Here is a 15888-nt window from a genome sequence, read left to right on the forward strand (position 1 = left end):
CCTATTGCTATTGTGGTGCGATTCACAGTGGCGCGCCACGGGGTAATTTTTGTCCCTGTTGGTTATGGCACGCATGTGCTCCAGGATACGCTTTTTTGCCGGGTTGATCGTACTCCCGATGTATCTCTTGAAGCACGGGCATTCCAGGCAATAGATCACATACTCTGAGTTACAGTTGAGTAATTTTGTGGTCGTTCTCATGGGCGTGGATCATTAGCTCTTCCATCGTACTTGGTCCATTTTTTACTATACTTGCACGCCTTGCAGTGCATGCAAGGATAGAAGCCACATATAGATTTTTTATTTGAGGTTTTAGGGGAGTCTACAAAGTGACTGTTGGTCAGATGGTCACTTAGAGACTTGCATCGTCTATAAGTTACAGAAGGTCTGGGGGGTAGCATCTTCCTCATCACGGATCTGTTTTCAGGACATACCAGTTCCTGTTGAATATTGTTACCAACTCACTAAATCTCATATTGTAAGTGGTTATCATTCTGGTTGTTCCCTCCGTTTCCACCTCCTTGACTTTAGTTTTCATTAGATCTTTTCTTTCAAGGAGGTCAGCTCTATTTACTGCACTTGTTAGTGATGCTCTCGAGTACCCTCTGTCTTGAAATCTACACACAGCTTCATCCCTGGCCTGTGAGAAATCTTTCAGATCAGAACAATTTCTCTTTAGGCGGAGTAATTCCCCAAAGGGGATGTTTCTTATCATACTCCTCGGATGATGGCTTCCCGCATGCAATACGGTATTGCCCGCTGTGGGTTTCCGGTATAATTTTGTGTGTAAAGAGCTTCCTCTTACGAAGACCTCTAGGTCAAGATAATATACAGATGTGTCGCTGATAGTACTAGTAAATCTCAAGTTGAGATGATTGTCATTCAGCGCCGCAACATACTCCTCAGCCGAGGATCTGTCGCCTCGCCAGACGACAAACACATCATCTATATATCTTGCCCAGATCATAATGTGGTCCAGCCATTTTTGTTGTCCCCCCCCCACAGGCCACGTGCTTCTCCCACCAGCCCACGAACAAGTTCGCGTAGCTGGGGGCGAAGCACGTGCCCATGGCGGTCCCCCTGGTCTGTCTGTACATGTTTTCTGCAAATAAAAAGATGTTATTGTTAAGGCAAAACTCCGCCATCTGCAAGAGCATACAGTTGTGTGGGTGGTATTTGATGTCCTTCATACCAAGGAACCATTTCATTGCAGAGACACCATCCTGATGGTCAATACATGTGTATAGATTGGCGACATCAAGGGTAATCATGAGCATATCTGGCTCCCACTCGATGCGGTCAATCAACCTTATTAAATTTTGGGTGTCCCTTACATAAGAAGGCAGGTCTCTTACGAAGGGGGCCAGGTAGGTGTCTATAAACCTGGAAGTGTTTTCCAGAAGACTTCCTATCGAGGAGACAATGGGTCTCCCCGGTGGATTTTTAGTGTCTTTGTGCACCTTCGGCAGGTGGTAAAATGTGGGAATTATTGGATGTTCACAATGCAAATACTCATATTCGCTTTTATTCAGCATTCCCTCATCCCTCCACCCCTCCAGTAAGCTATGATAGTCAGTTGTGCACTTCACAAAGTCTTTTCTGTTAATGATAGTATAACAGTTCTTATCCTGAAGTTGTCGCAGGGCTTCTTGTTTGTATTTAGTCTTACTGAAGATCACAATGTTCCCCCCTTTATCTGAGGGTTTAATCTCAATTGTCGTGTCCTCCTTTAATGATTTCACTGCTTCCCATTCCAGCCGAGAGATGTTAGAGTTCTTTTTATTAAGTTCCAGGTTTTTGTTGGTCATCTTTTCCAAATCCTGGAGGATGGCATCATTGAAGACGTCTTTCGCGTCGTGTGTGGCATGTGGTAAGAATCTAGATTTACGCTTTAGATTGCTTGGATCTCTGACTTGTACAATCTCCTCTCTTTGCAGTACCTCTATTGAGCCAGGAAGGTCCCCTGCTTCTGCCAGTTCGTGTGTTGTCATGAGGAGTGGTAAGTCATTGTTCTTGAGAGTGTTACTGGTAGCCCCAGTTGATTCAGGAGGTATCTCCATTCCAGATGGGTTTTTCGAGGCAAATATTTTCTGTAATTTTAACTTCCTCACAAATTTAAAAATGTCTATTCTCGTTTGCACTGGATCGAATTTTGCAGTGGGACAAAAAGAAAGTCCTCTTTTCAAGACATTCTCTTCGTGGGCAGTTAATTTTCTCTCAGAGAGGTTTATTATGGTTTGTTCGTCCTTTACCATCTTCCTCTCCCACCCTTGCTGCGAGTTACCATCGGTTGTGCCGCCTGCGTATTTCCCCCTGACCTCCTACCCCGCCTTGTTTTCCTCTTTTTTGTTGGGGTCTCTGTGGCGTTTGGGTTGTGGTGCGTTGTCGTGTCTCTTTCAAGACCTGATATTTGTCTAAAAATGGGACCGCAGTCGGGGCAACTGGTCCTTTCTTTTTGCCTTTCTCGCTTCTTGAAAAAAAAAAAAAATATATATATATATATATATATATATATATATATATATATATATATATATATATATTCACTGAAAAAACCATAGGTTATAGACCATATATAGTTAGGAATTAGTATTTAAAAAACCTTATTTTACTCACACAAAACCATTGAAATTCCATATATAGTTAGTTGTACTAACTATATATCGCACACCCGCAGTCCACTGCTGATCATGTCACATATTACATCATTCATGACATGGTCAGTGACATCACTGATGACATCTCAAATGACATCACTGATGACATCACTGATGACATCTCAAATGACATCACTGATGACATCTCAAATGACATCACTGATGACATCACTGATGACTACATCCAGTGACTGTATAATTCTGTAAAGTTAAAATATGTCTTACATATTGAAGAATGAGTGGATGTATAAGTGTCTTGATGAAGGATTTAGTAGGGGCATGACTAACTGTATGAGTGACTGATTAAATGTGTCTCACTGAGTGCATGGGTTAGTGACTAAACTGTCTTAATTTGTGCATCATTATGTCTGTTGTTCTGTAAACTGCTGCATGTGTTGATCAGTAGCTATATGATTAACTATATGGGTTATTGATTGGTTGCCCAAGCATTTGTATGGGAGACTGAGTGTGTGTGTGGGTGGCTGGGAGGTGTATGACTCTCTGCATAGATGTGTGAGCAGTTGATTGACTAGATGTATGGGTTCAAAAGTGCATGTGGAAACAGCTGTATGGGCAGTTGACTGTGTGCATGAGTGTATTGGTGAGTGAATGGATATCTCAGTGCTACATGTCAAAGTAAGTATATATGTAAAATACAGTACATGTGAGAGTTGACATATATAAATAACTGTGCATAACATAAGAGCCAGTGAATGTGTGAGTGGCTGTATGGATCATTGTGAACTTGTATCCAGGATTGTATAAGTGAGTAAATATGTTTTAGTATATGTTTGAATAAGTAAGGTGTGTATAACTGTATAGTTGAGGAAATGGAGGTGTGATTGATTCTTTGCATGACTGACTAAGTGTCTGAGTAACTCCATGGATGAGTGACAGTCTATGAGTGTCTGTTTACACTGAGTGTATCTAAGGTTATAGTAGAGTCTGAAGAGGTTCATCGTATTATCACATGAATGATGTCATCAGTGATGTGATCAGTAATGTCAAATGAGATGTCATCAGTGATGTCATCAGTGATGTCATCAGTGATGTCATTTGAGATGTCATCAGTGATGTCATCAGTGATGTCATTTGAGATGTCATCAGTGATGTCATCAGTGATGTCATTTGAGATGTCATCAGTGATGTCATCAGTGATGTCACTGACCATGTCATGAATGATGTAATATGTGACATGATCAGCAGTGGACTGCGGGTGCGCGATATATAGTTAGTACAACTAACTATATATGGAATTTCAATGGTTTTGTGTGAGTAAAATAAGGTTTTTTAAATGCTAATTCCTAACTATATATGGTCTATAACCTATGGTTTTTTCAGTGAATTTTCAAGGTTTTGTAAATGCTAATTCCTAACTATATATGGTCTATAACCTATGGTTTTTTCAGTGAATTTCAATGGTTTTTTAATAGCAAATATCATAAGCTGTCGATTGTCAAGTACGTGGTAAGAAAAAACATTTTCGTGTTTATGCACTGATATATCTGCTTTCAATGCTGCCCCCCCCTCATTTCTATTAGGAGTACTCTCTCTTTGCAGATAGTGAAGGGTAGTTAACGCAGGCCTTTGCCCCCGTTGTAATCCGTCGTGCCTGCTTCTCTCTCCATTTGATTGATTGTTATCCAAGCATTTACTGTTTTAGAATTGGTTCTCTTTGGTTCATTCTCTATTTACAAACAAGCACAGAGTCGCAATACTCTGTTTAGTCTTTGCAGATAGCGAAAAATCGTGTAAAAAAACAAAAGGAATCAAGCAAAATCAGTAGGCCACTAATGGGATCTCTTTTTGACCTCGCTAAAATAGAAACATTAGGAACAACCTGTTCAAAATAGCAATGTGTATGTACATAAGCGGCGTTCATTTGTGTTCACAGTACCCCTTGTTGATTGTTTGAATCGAGCATTCAATTGTTCGAAGTTGGTTCTCTTAAGGATCTTCTCTGCCTGCAAACGAGGAAGAATAGGAATATTCTCTCTCCCTTTGCAGATAGTGAAGGGTAGGTAACGCAAACCTTTAACACGTCGTGCCTATTTCGTTCCTCATTGATTGATTTTTTGCCCGAACATTGACTGTTTGGGAATTGGTTCTTTTTGGAGGTATTCCCTGTTTGCAAATAAACGTAGGAAAATCTTTGCAAGTACTGAAAGGGTAGGTAATGCCGACCTTTCTCCCCCGTTGTAATCTGTCATGCCTATCTACTCCCCACTGATTGATGCACCTGTTTCACCCGGACCATTTACTAGAGATAGGTCATCTGGCCCGACCAGAGAGCACCCCTAGTGAAAAGGACATATGCAATAATAACGAAGTGATCATTGTATCCTGTTAACAGAAACTTTAGCATGAAACAACCTGGAAAGAAAGGAATAGGAAAATGAAAATCAGTAGGCCACTGATGAACTTTTTATTAAATAACAAACAAAGAAACGATAACAATACGTAATGATAAAACCTATTATTGTCCTAGAAACAAGAAACGTTAGAAGTAAGCCCGTAATAAGAAACCTGAAAACAGTAAGAGAAACCAAGTGTGACATTGCAACGGCCACAAGGCAACGAGGCTTCATCGCCCCTCACTGCCCCAAAACGTGTCTGTCCCACCGCCTGCCACGGCCAAATAACGGCAAACTGGGACATCCGCCCCATTCTGGAAACTTCCAAAGTGCAACAGGTTTCCGGCTACGCCCAGCCGGAAGCAACACATATAAGGTGGGTCCTGCTGCCAACCGTCGGCAGAAGATCATCACGTAGGGTGTAGCCGGAGGAAAGGCCGAGGCCAATGGCACCCGTCCAGGGGGATTGCTACGACCACCCTGGAGAGTTGCAAGGGGGGGAATGTCTGTGTCCTCGACCCTCCCCTCTCTCTCCCAGTCCGGCCACCATCAACCATAGGCCGAGGCCGACGGGATCCGGCCGCGGTGGCGGTAACCCTGGAGAATTGCAGGTTAGACCCTCTCTCTCCCAGTCTGGGCCAGCATCCATGGAGGGCCTGGGAGTGGAGAGGCCACTGCACGAAAGGCCCAGGAGAGGCACCACACGCCAAGGCCTGCCCCACCGGATGAGCCAAGGAACCCGTTCATGGGGCCAGAGCAAAGGGCGTCCGGCCGCCATCCACCGGAGGTCCGGCCCAAAGACGGACGGGACATTTCTTCTTTCTTTTATAATGGCTGCGACAACACTGGGGGGGGATGTCTTGCACATGCCTCCGACCCCCTCCCCCTCGTCCTCATCGCCTGGTCCAGCCATAACAAATGTCAAGCGAGACGCCGTGGGGTGCACTGGGTGGGAGAGACGGTGCGAACAGGCCTCTCCCGCCTCCCCAGGTGGAGGCTTCCCAGCTGCACCCTCAGCGCTCCAGGCGCCCGGAAAAGGGTTCTTCCACTGTGGCGATGCTGCAACGTCTCGCCCGGCAGGGTGGAGCCCGTCCGCTCATTTGACCCCGCGATCGCCGGTAGCTACCGAACTCTCAAAATGGCGCTCGACCTGGCAAGAGCGGGCCCAGCATAAAGAAATGGCCCGGTCACTGGTTGACTCCACCACCATAGTCCTCCACGACCTTGAAAATTCTAGAGGAGCCGCGGGAGTCCCCGACCCCCGCAGACACCCCCGATGGGGAATGACTGCCATGATCGCCCGTGGAGTGACGAAACTGTAGCCGCGGGACGTCGGCGCTCCCATGCTGGCGCCAGCCTCAGTTTGAATGACTAGAATCCTGCAGACCTCAGTTCCGGTGAAAGCACAGTGTGACCCGGTAGGAAAAATTGTTGCACCCCCTCCCCTTTTTGACTGATGGTTCAAACCACCGATCCTTTCCTTTGCCCTTTTAACGGAACTTTGGACTGCCTCCCCCCCCCGCGGCGCCCCACGCCGTTATTTGGTGGGCGGCAACTTACTGGACATCACCTTGGTGCCATCCAGATTTCAGCGCGTTCTGCTGCCTTGGAACTATTCGCACAACAGACCGCTACTGACGACCCACCCCCCGGGACGCCCCACGCCGGATACCCAAATCAGTGCGGCACCCAGGCAACATCACCTGGGTGCCGTCCAGAAATCTGGACGTTGTGCTGCCTTGGGACTATTCGCACAACCGACCGTTACTGACCATTGTTCCTTCTTTTTCCCTAAAAATGTTTAAATGTTTTTACTGTTTTTGTTTTGTTGTATATATTCATTCATTCAATAAGTCTTTATTTTCGAATAAAATTCATAAAAGACAACCAAGTACATGTATATATAAACATTTCCCAAATTTGGTAAAATTGTGCATTAAATCCCCCAATACATCAGCAGATAAAAGGGAAATGACTTGGATATAACAGTTTGGTAACATTAAAACAAATAAAAAGGACAATTTACAGTTTCTTGACGCGAATGAGCCACAGCCAGCCCAAAAATTTCGCAATGCAAATCACTGATTTTGTAGTGCGTAAATCTCTTAATTTAAGCAGGGCTGCCTGACTACTCCTACAGTTGAGTGTTTCGCAAACTGGCTTCAACCATTTAAGTCTAGGTGATCTGTACACAGGACATGCAAAGAATATATGGCCTAGACTTTCTACCTGATCGGGACAAAAGGGGCATTTGTTACTTTGGTTTTTTGCCCACTTTGCTGTAAAAGATTTGATAGGCAAAGTTCCCACTCGGAACTGGTGGTACAATTTGCGATCAAGTGTTTTGCCTATCAAGTCCCAATAAGGTTCGAGAAATGGGGATATCTTATGCATTAAAAACTGACCTGTTAGGTTGGTGACAGAGGAAAGTGTGATCAAAGCAGATTTTTTATCAGCCCAGTACAGGTCTCTAAGTTCCACTTTCGATGGGAAGATAGAGCTTTCTGGGTGCAACCATAGCTCTGGGAGGCCCATAGAGTATAATATTCGTTTAACCTCCCGTAGCCAAGGAATCTTCTGTGCACCCCATAGAGCCCTAACCTCACCTAGTTCTTGGGCAAACAAGCTAAGCTCTTGGCTCGTCCAGAGGCGGCGCCAAAGAGCTATAAGGCGATATTGAGCCATCTCGTCCAGAGGTCTACAACCCAAATCTAAGAGCAATGGTGTTATGGGGGAAGATTGGGGGAGCCCCACTAGATTCCTAAGAAACCTATTCTGAGCACTAATAAGAGCCGGCAACCCTTTGTGTCCCCAAATATCCGCACCATAAAGGGTAGCAGCATTCACCTTGGCCTCATATATCTTTAGCACCGGTGCGATGCGTTTTGTCAGGGTTTTTTTCTGCTCCTTTAACAGACATCCTGTGAGGCGGACAAATTTAAGAGTTAGCACCTCTAGCTGGGGTTTCCAGGTTAATTGATGGTCCAAGGTCACGCCCAAATAAGACATGACTTTAACCTGTTCTATTGGGACACCCTCTAATGTAAATGAACTGGAGATGGGTTTATTTTTGTTAAAAATCATAAATTTAGTCTTATCAGCATTGATCTGGAGGTCGTTTGTGGCACAAAATTCAGAAAATCTATTTAAAGCAGCCTGTAGGCCGCTTCGAGTCCTTGAAAGGAGCAGGGTGTCATCAGCGAATATTAACATGGGATACTTTGACCCCCCCAGGATAGGTGCATCAGTATTAGTGTCTTTAAAAAATGCAACTACCCGGTTAATAAACAGGAGAAACAAGGTAGGGGCCAGCACACAACCCTGCCGGACACCTCGTTCGACAGGGAAGCTAGTGGTCACCTGACCCTGATTGCCCCATCTTACACGTGCAAAGTTGTCCTCATGAAGGCGCCTGACCAGATCTAATAGCTCAGGAGGAAGTTCCATATCTCTCAAGGCATCCCAGAGTTTAGCTCTGGGAACCAGGTCGAACGCCGACCGAAGGTCGACAAAAGCAGCGTAAATGATACCACCGCCCAGAAGGACTACCTTCCAATAGATCATGGTCAGACGAAACACCTGATCAAGGGTACTGGTGCCTGATCTACACCCTGCCTGCATGGGGGAGAGTATGTTGTTTTGCTCCATCCACCCCTGGATTCTAGCAAGGGCCATTCGTGAGACCACTTTCTGCATGGTGTCGATCAAGCTAATAGGACGATAGTTTTTAGGTGAAGATCGATCCCCTTTCTTAAAGACCGGAATGATCTCAGCCCCTTTCCAGGACTGAGGTATCCTTTCCCCGGCTGTAATAGAGTTTGCTAGAATAGTTATGTAGGGGACCCACAGATCTAAGTTCAATTTAAAAAGGTCAGCTGGGATGGCATCAATGCCAGGTGCTTTCCCAGACTGAATCGAGCCTAGTGCATGCTCTGTGTCCGATCTACTAAAGATAAGTTTATCCCCATATGAGGCTGATATGGACCCTGATAAGGGACTTTCTGCCAATTGAGGGGCATTTAGGTTAATGAATTGGGCAGAGAAAAATTTAACCCAATCTGCTGCAGAGACATGGTTTTCAGGAGATAGTGTGTCCGTACCCCTGCCCCGCCTAACTATCTCCCAGAACTTAGTTTGGTTGGAATTCTCACATGCATGGAGGAGGTCTAACCAATATGAGTCGTCCCAGTCTCTTTTTGCCTCCCAGATGGTACGTTTATATACCTGCCTTGCTGCCCTAATATCAAGTGTGTTTCTAGATTTGACAGCTGCAATAAGGGTGCCATGGGATTCTCTACATTTTTTGTTATACCAGCCCTTCGGTTGAATTGCCTTCTTTTTACGGCACGGCCTAGTAAGTAGTTCCTTGATGGCCGCAAAGCATGCCTCGTGGAGGTCAACATTGCGGGAATTGGGCATGTCAATGGCGGAGGGTGCTATCATTTTATCTTTGGTTTGTAGGACCAATTCTTCAATCTGATTAACAAGCTCATGGTCAGCTGTCACTCTGGACCATTTGACCCGCCTTCTGTTGTCACATAAGGTGAGGTCAGATGTGAGACAATCTGATTCCACCTGAGGGGGCCCTAGTCCTGGGACCATAAGTGATAATGAGAGAGGATTATGATCACTCTCCGGCCTGGTGTCAATAGTCATGTCTGTTACTGAAGCCCAAGCTTCGATATTGATTAATATGTAATCAATACGACTAGTGCAGGACCCATTATCAAAAGTTGGCTTTCCCTCCTTATCAGAAATGCTACGACCATTGACTGCACGGAGGCCCCATTCTAGGCAGAACCCAAACCAGTTAAGGGCAGCCTCTGTTCCCTTAACGCCCTTAATAATTGATAACGGGGGGATCTTCCAAATGAGATCTTCTTCTAAGCAGACATCCTCGGCAAGGTTTAAGATCGGTTCAAATGAGCAGTTCAAGTCACCAGCTACTATTGTGAGCTGGTCGTTTTTGTGCTCATTTAAAAGATCTTCCAGATCATTAATGATAGGTTGTTTCCGACCACCCTGACAGCCTCTAGCATAGATATTGATAATGATTAGATCCGTGCAGTTCTCTTTGCTTAAGGATATGCAAAGAAGGTCTGGATTCGTCCCCTCTAATTCTTTAACAGTGAAACCCAAGTTTTTCCTTAGCCATATGGTAAGACCACCCGAAGCCCTGCCCTTCATTCCCTGTACAGCTGGTTTATAGAAGTTTAGGTAGCCAGATCTGAACAATGGGGCAACTGACCAGGTTTCCTGGAAGAGGATGATATCATGGGATAAGATATAATCTACCCAATCATCATCCTCAAGGCGGCCCCGAAGCCCCGCTATATTCCATGAAGCTATTTTGATTTCATTTACAGAATTATTAATGTTGCAGGTTACAGGATTATTGGTGTTACAAGTTACTGGTGAAACTGAGATCGCGACCTCAGTCAGGGGGGGGATAGTGGCATTAACAGGTGTTATCTGTTGTACAACTGGTAACGTGAAACAGGCTACACTAGTTCCTTTTGTGGAGTTCATGTTAGGGTCTACCATCTTCCTTATTGGAGTCGCCACCCCGAGTCAGTCGACCTCCTCAAGGCAACCAAACATATTAGATGTCGGAGCACCCTGCCACCAAGCACTGTGACTGGGTCCCCCAATTCTAAAACCCCTATTCCCAGACTTTTGTACCGTTGTCCATGCCCCACCCATCCTATGCTGATTCCTAGGGGGGTAAAAAAAAGTGAGGGGTCTGACTACAACAGTATGATCGTCTTTGCTAGGGACCCATGAGGAGAGGTGGCGTGCAGTGTGGGGATCAGCAAAAGTCACCACAATGCAGTCACCCAAGATAGATTTGTGGCTCGGTCCAACCCATGGTACTCTGCGCACCATGAGTACATGGCTTCTCTGGTGGTTAGGGAGCTGTCTATTTGTTTCGAGCCAGTGTATTACTTTGTTCTTGAGGGACCAATGGTCCTCTTTCGCTAATGGGCCAAGGATAGGTACACCGGCCAAAACTATAACATAAGGAGTAGCTTCCGGTGGTAAGTCGATATAGCCCCCACGGAAGTTGGGTCTGTTTGGATCAGGAGCAGGAGGTGGCTGGGTATTAAGGGTTTGCAAGTTGGATTGCAGATCAGCTAGGGGCACAGGTTTAGGACATACAGTGGTCTGCTGGGAATATGAGTCAGCCCCAGCACGAGAGACAGTGTGCTTAGGTTTGACTAGCGCTGGAACATCTTTAGCAGGGCCAGACCTAGCTTTTGGGGTGGGGATGATAATATTCCCGATTTGAGTGCGGGGTTTAGGTATAGGTACAGGTTTGGGCCCTAGGGAGGGAGGATCAGATGCTCCTACTTCTAACGGTTGTGGGGGTGCCTCTCCCTGTGAAAATCTTGCTTCCATCTGCTTGAGACTAAGGCTGGCCAGTGTAACAATAGTCCTATCCATCTCAAGCAGATGATTTTCCATTCTGGAAAGTTTGAGTTCCAGGGGGGTAAGTAACTTCTTAAGAGTATCCCAAACCGTTTGTACGAATTCCTCATCGCCCCTCTTGTCCCTCCCGTCCTCACTCAATCTTCCCTCCCTTGAGCCATCTTTGCTTAAGCCAGATAGGCATTCAACCTGTTCAACCCCCCCATTTCCCACCAGAACATGGTTAGTGACACTTGCATGCAGATCTATATAGGAGTTATCTGTGAGGGGTTTATCACTTGCTGCCTCAGGAACAGGTGCACCCAATTGTCGGCGGCAATTAAAAAACTGGGCTCTCGCAATTTTTGCCTTTTTACGGGCAAATGCAGATCTAGCCAGGTTTTTCTTTTGCCGCAGTGCCATTTTTTAAACATTTTTGTTATCCTTCGTAACCGCCCTAGGCGTCTTACTTATTTCTTGCGGCCTAACACCGGCTACACAATTGGGTGGCACTTCCTCCTCCGGGGGGTTTGGTGAAAGATCCTCTACTTGATCACATGGTGACAAAGATGGGCGGTGATGTATATCTGCCTGTGTGAGCAAGGAGCGAGGGCCTACTGTACGCTCTGGGGTGAGTGCAGAGGCAAATTTGCCTAATGAAGATTTCTTCGAGGAAGCAATGGTTAGGGACAATTTCCGAGCAGCATCCAACTCCAGGGAAACCCTATGTTGCATTTTTGTAATTTCGGCATCTATAGCCAAATTAGTCTTTGTTAAAAAGTCATCCAAAGTCCCATTAGATTTACTGGCCCCCCTAGCAGTGTTGCTGCGTGTTACGCGTGTACACATAGTGGACAAGGTGAAAATAAGCCACAATTAGCAGAATACACGCTCACCGCTAGTGAAGGAGGTAGCAAAGGTGCAGCCAAGGGACGTGGCCCAGCCCAGCCCTCTAAGACCTCGAACGGCCTCAAACGGCCCGCTGGAGTTCTGGACTTTTTGGTTCCGTCCAGAGGTGTCAGGGAAAACACCCGAAGACCCCGGAGTTCAACCTGTCTCGGTGCACAAACAAACAGAAACACGGGCTTCTCGATGGTGGCGTCAAAGACCAAAGGTTTATTACTGCAGGGACACAGAAGTCACAGAAACTGCACACGGGCAGTGTCTAGGAGCCTGTTCAATTTGTACAAAGAGGGTTGTTCCTTATATACTAAATATTCTGCTCGGGGCAAATTCTTTACATGTTACCACAGTTCTAAACATTCGTGTCTTAAACAATAAATATTTGGCGTTGCACAGGAATCGTCAACAGTATCTGATGTCAAAACATTACGAATGAGGGGTTCCCACTATTCCATCATAATCCCATGTCAATTTCTCATTCAAGACCCGGACCGCCTCATCGTAAATTTTGTTACCTCCCCCTACTAAAGGCCCAGAAGGAAAGGAGCAGAGCCAGGTGCAGAAGATAGAAAGACAGGATAAGAGATGTTTGTGGGTCGTAAATGGGCACGGTTACCAGCTTCGGCCGCCTAATCATGATCAGGCCAACGAACACAAGAACCAGTATAGCAGGACTGGCCTCAGGCTGGGGAGGCAGTTCTTGCCGAGTCATGCTGCTACAGCGTTGCTGGCCTAAGGTGCACGTGTCACTAGCAAGGTGAATCGCCGGCTAAAGCCTACGTGTCCTTAAATGAAAAAGAGGTCATTGCGTGTCCATTGACTATGTGAGGGCAAGGAATACAAAATGGCTTCTGTGTTCTAAGATGGATGCCATGGGTAGAACAGAAATGTGTTTGTAACAGGAGTGCTCTTGCTCGTAGCATAGCGAAAACACCAGGATATACTAAATGGATTATTTGCGGTTCACTGATACCAAAATTATGTATTTACGACAATGTTACAAACACGAGTAAAATCGTCACGGAACCTCAGACCCTCCTTTTGCCCTTACATAGGCAATTACTCAGTCTATATCAGAGTCAGAGTCTAATTCTATGCTCATTAGGTCAGTGACATGTTGTTGTATCATCATCCTGTCTCGTGCCTTTTCTCCTAATGCAGGTGGTTTTCTGAAACAGGTTGCAGCACAGAGACTACACAGAGCGGGACCACATTGGATAATAAGACAGCACGAGAACAGAAATACTAGGATGACACCAATGACCATCAGAACCTTCCATCCCCACGCTGATACCAGAGTCCAAAACCACTCCATGAAGGACCAGTTTCCCTTATCTTCGTGTATAGAGTCGGAAATCTTGTGTAGCTTAGAGATCGCTTCATAGACTGTTGGAGCATTATTTGGAATAAAGACACAGCAGCTCGATTGGATCATTCTGCATACCCCACCTCGATCTGCAAGTATTACGTCTAGAACCATTCGGTTCTGCAACGTCATGAGACGATCCGCCTGAAGCTCAGCTGTTAAGTTACTAAGGGCACCAGCAGTTTCTGTAATAGTAGATTCAACTACCCGTGTTAGTTGACGTAGATTTCTACTATTGGCCATAGGCCCCCAAAACGGAAGGAAACCTTTGAAAAAGTCTCCAGCTTCTTGACCAGCGGTATCTTCCTTGCTGAAGACACCTCTTGCTACTCTGGTCTTGTGATAATCTGAAGAAGCAGTGTATGTCGGAGGTAACAATCGAGCAATATAACATGAACCTGAAAAGTCAGCAGGCAGCCATGTATATGCTCTGTCCTGACAGATGAAGTAGGTACCCCTAGCAGTCAGAAAGGCAGGGGAGGAGTTAGACGGAAATACGTAAGTCTCAACGCACTCACTCCTCCCTAGCTGAGCTCTCAGATTTCTCCCATTTCCTTGTAAACAGACCTGACCTCGGTGAGGCACGACCCAAACTGAAGTGGAGCTTTTACGCTTGCTTTCTCCCAAACTAAGGCGATACTCTGTAGAGTTCCAACTCAAATACACCCGTAATTCATCTCTAGGGTAAGATGGAGTATTATTGACGTCTTTAATCATGTCAATAATTCCCTGGACTAAAGCTTTGTTGGCTGAGTTGTATTTAGTGGACCGTGGTGGACGCGGAGGATAGGTCTCAAGGGCATATGAAAAAATGGTCTGAAAGGCCTGAAATGATCCATTGTAGCTAAAAGGCAAGACTAGATAGGGAATGCCTTTATCCATAGTGTGAGGTATCAGGCCACACACCCAGCAGTCTGTAGTATTAACTACCAGTTGGTGTTGATGCAAGAGCTGTACAAATGTATTGTTAATAAATTCTGAGCGTCGAGCTTGTTCGTGTTCAGGAAATGAGTGAAAAGAATGCATAGAAGAAACCGTAGAAGTAGTAGGATCAAGGGGAGGTACTGTAGTTACTGGCATAAAAATCAAATGTACACCAAAGACGATTCCACCCACCAACGTTATCAAAACAATTTAAAATGTAACTGCACATTGCATTAGAAAGCATTTGCTGTGAAGTATTCTGTACAGTCTATTTCTGCGAACATGAATTACATTTTCTCGTTGCAGCTCAGGAAGCTCCATCTTCTACGACCGTTCGCGACCACTGATGATGTGTACGTAGATGAAAATGCCTCTATCAGCCCTGGGAGTTCCCAGAACTAACAGAAAGATCGACCTTGTGTCTGACCCCCGCAGATTCAACTAGGCACACAGCCACGACCCTACGGCTACCCAGACGGCAAGGCAATTTTAAAACAAAAAGAAACAATACAAAGTATTAGCAAACTTCCTGGCTGGAGGCAATGTATAGAAAATTCAAATCTGAAAATAGGCAGTTTCCTGCTTTATTTGTCCATATTGCGAGAACGTAAGTTGTATCTCAGTTTTGCAGGAGCTGTCTGATTTGGAAACAGTGTATCTTCAGCCGACGTTGCAATGTTCACGTTTTCAGATGACAAATGTTCTTTTGGTGCAGATGGCAAATGTTCGTTGAGTGTGGATGACAAATGTTCAGGGTTCAAAAGAGCAGTTTCAAGAGGGGAGTCAGAATTTGGTGAATCAGTGATCAGTTCTGCATCGCTGAAAGGTATGAACCTGGGGACTTGTTCCGTTTCAGAGGCACCGATTCCTTTCTTTACCCAGTTGTCGTAAGGAAGTGGCAGAGGCACACGTTTGACATGTGTCGTATGGATCCAGTTCTTCCTTCCGGCCACACGAATAGCAGTTCTCGTTGCTAGTAGGACTTGGAAAGGGCCAATGAATCTGGGCTGAAGATTTTTCGTTCTTGCAAAATTTCTAATGACCACCTGATCACCCGGTTTCAGCTGATGGCCTGGACTCTCCGGTGGCTTTGGCAATGCATCGAAAACCTGTTGGTGAATAAGACTCAATTTAGCAGTCAAGTCGAAAAGGTAATCAATTAACATTGGGTATTCCAGCTGCTTGAATTCTTTTGGTCTAGGTACCCCCCAAACATTTGCAGGACGACCGAAAACTATTTCATAAGGACTAAGCCCTACTCTAGAATGTACAGTTG

The 15888-nt window shown here is 45.4% G+C and overlaps 1 protein-coding gene across 13 annotated transcripts in view; it reads left to right on the plus strand.

The window, feature by feature from the left end:
• SATB1 (SATB homeobox 1) overlaps window positions 1–15888 on the plus strand; it is a 1317576-nt gene that overhangs the window by 352974 nt on the left and 948714 nt on the right. For 9 of the 13 annotated variants that reach the window (XM_078664013.1, XM_078664001.1, XM_078664003.1 and 6 more), the window contains one exon: window positions 1938–1999. The exons of the other annotated variants lie outside the window; for them this stretch is intronic. The gene's annotated coding sequence lies outside the window, so the exon portion shown is untranslated. The remainder of the gene's footprint in view (window positions 1–1937; window positions 2000–15888) is intronic. 13 annotated transcript variants of the gene reach the window in all.

The sequence above is a fragment of the Lissotriton helveticus genome, chromosome 10 (assembly GCF_964261635.1).
Source record: "Lissotriton helveticus chromosome 10, aLisHel1.1, whole genome shotgun sequence".
Classification (NCBI taxonomy): Eukaryota; Metazoa; Chordata; class Amphibia; order Caudata; family Salamandridae; genus Lissotriton; species Lissotriton helveticus.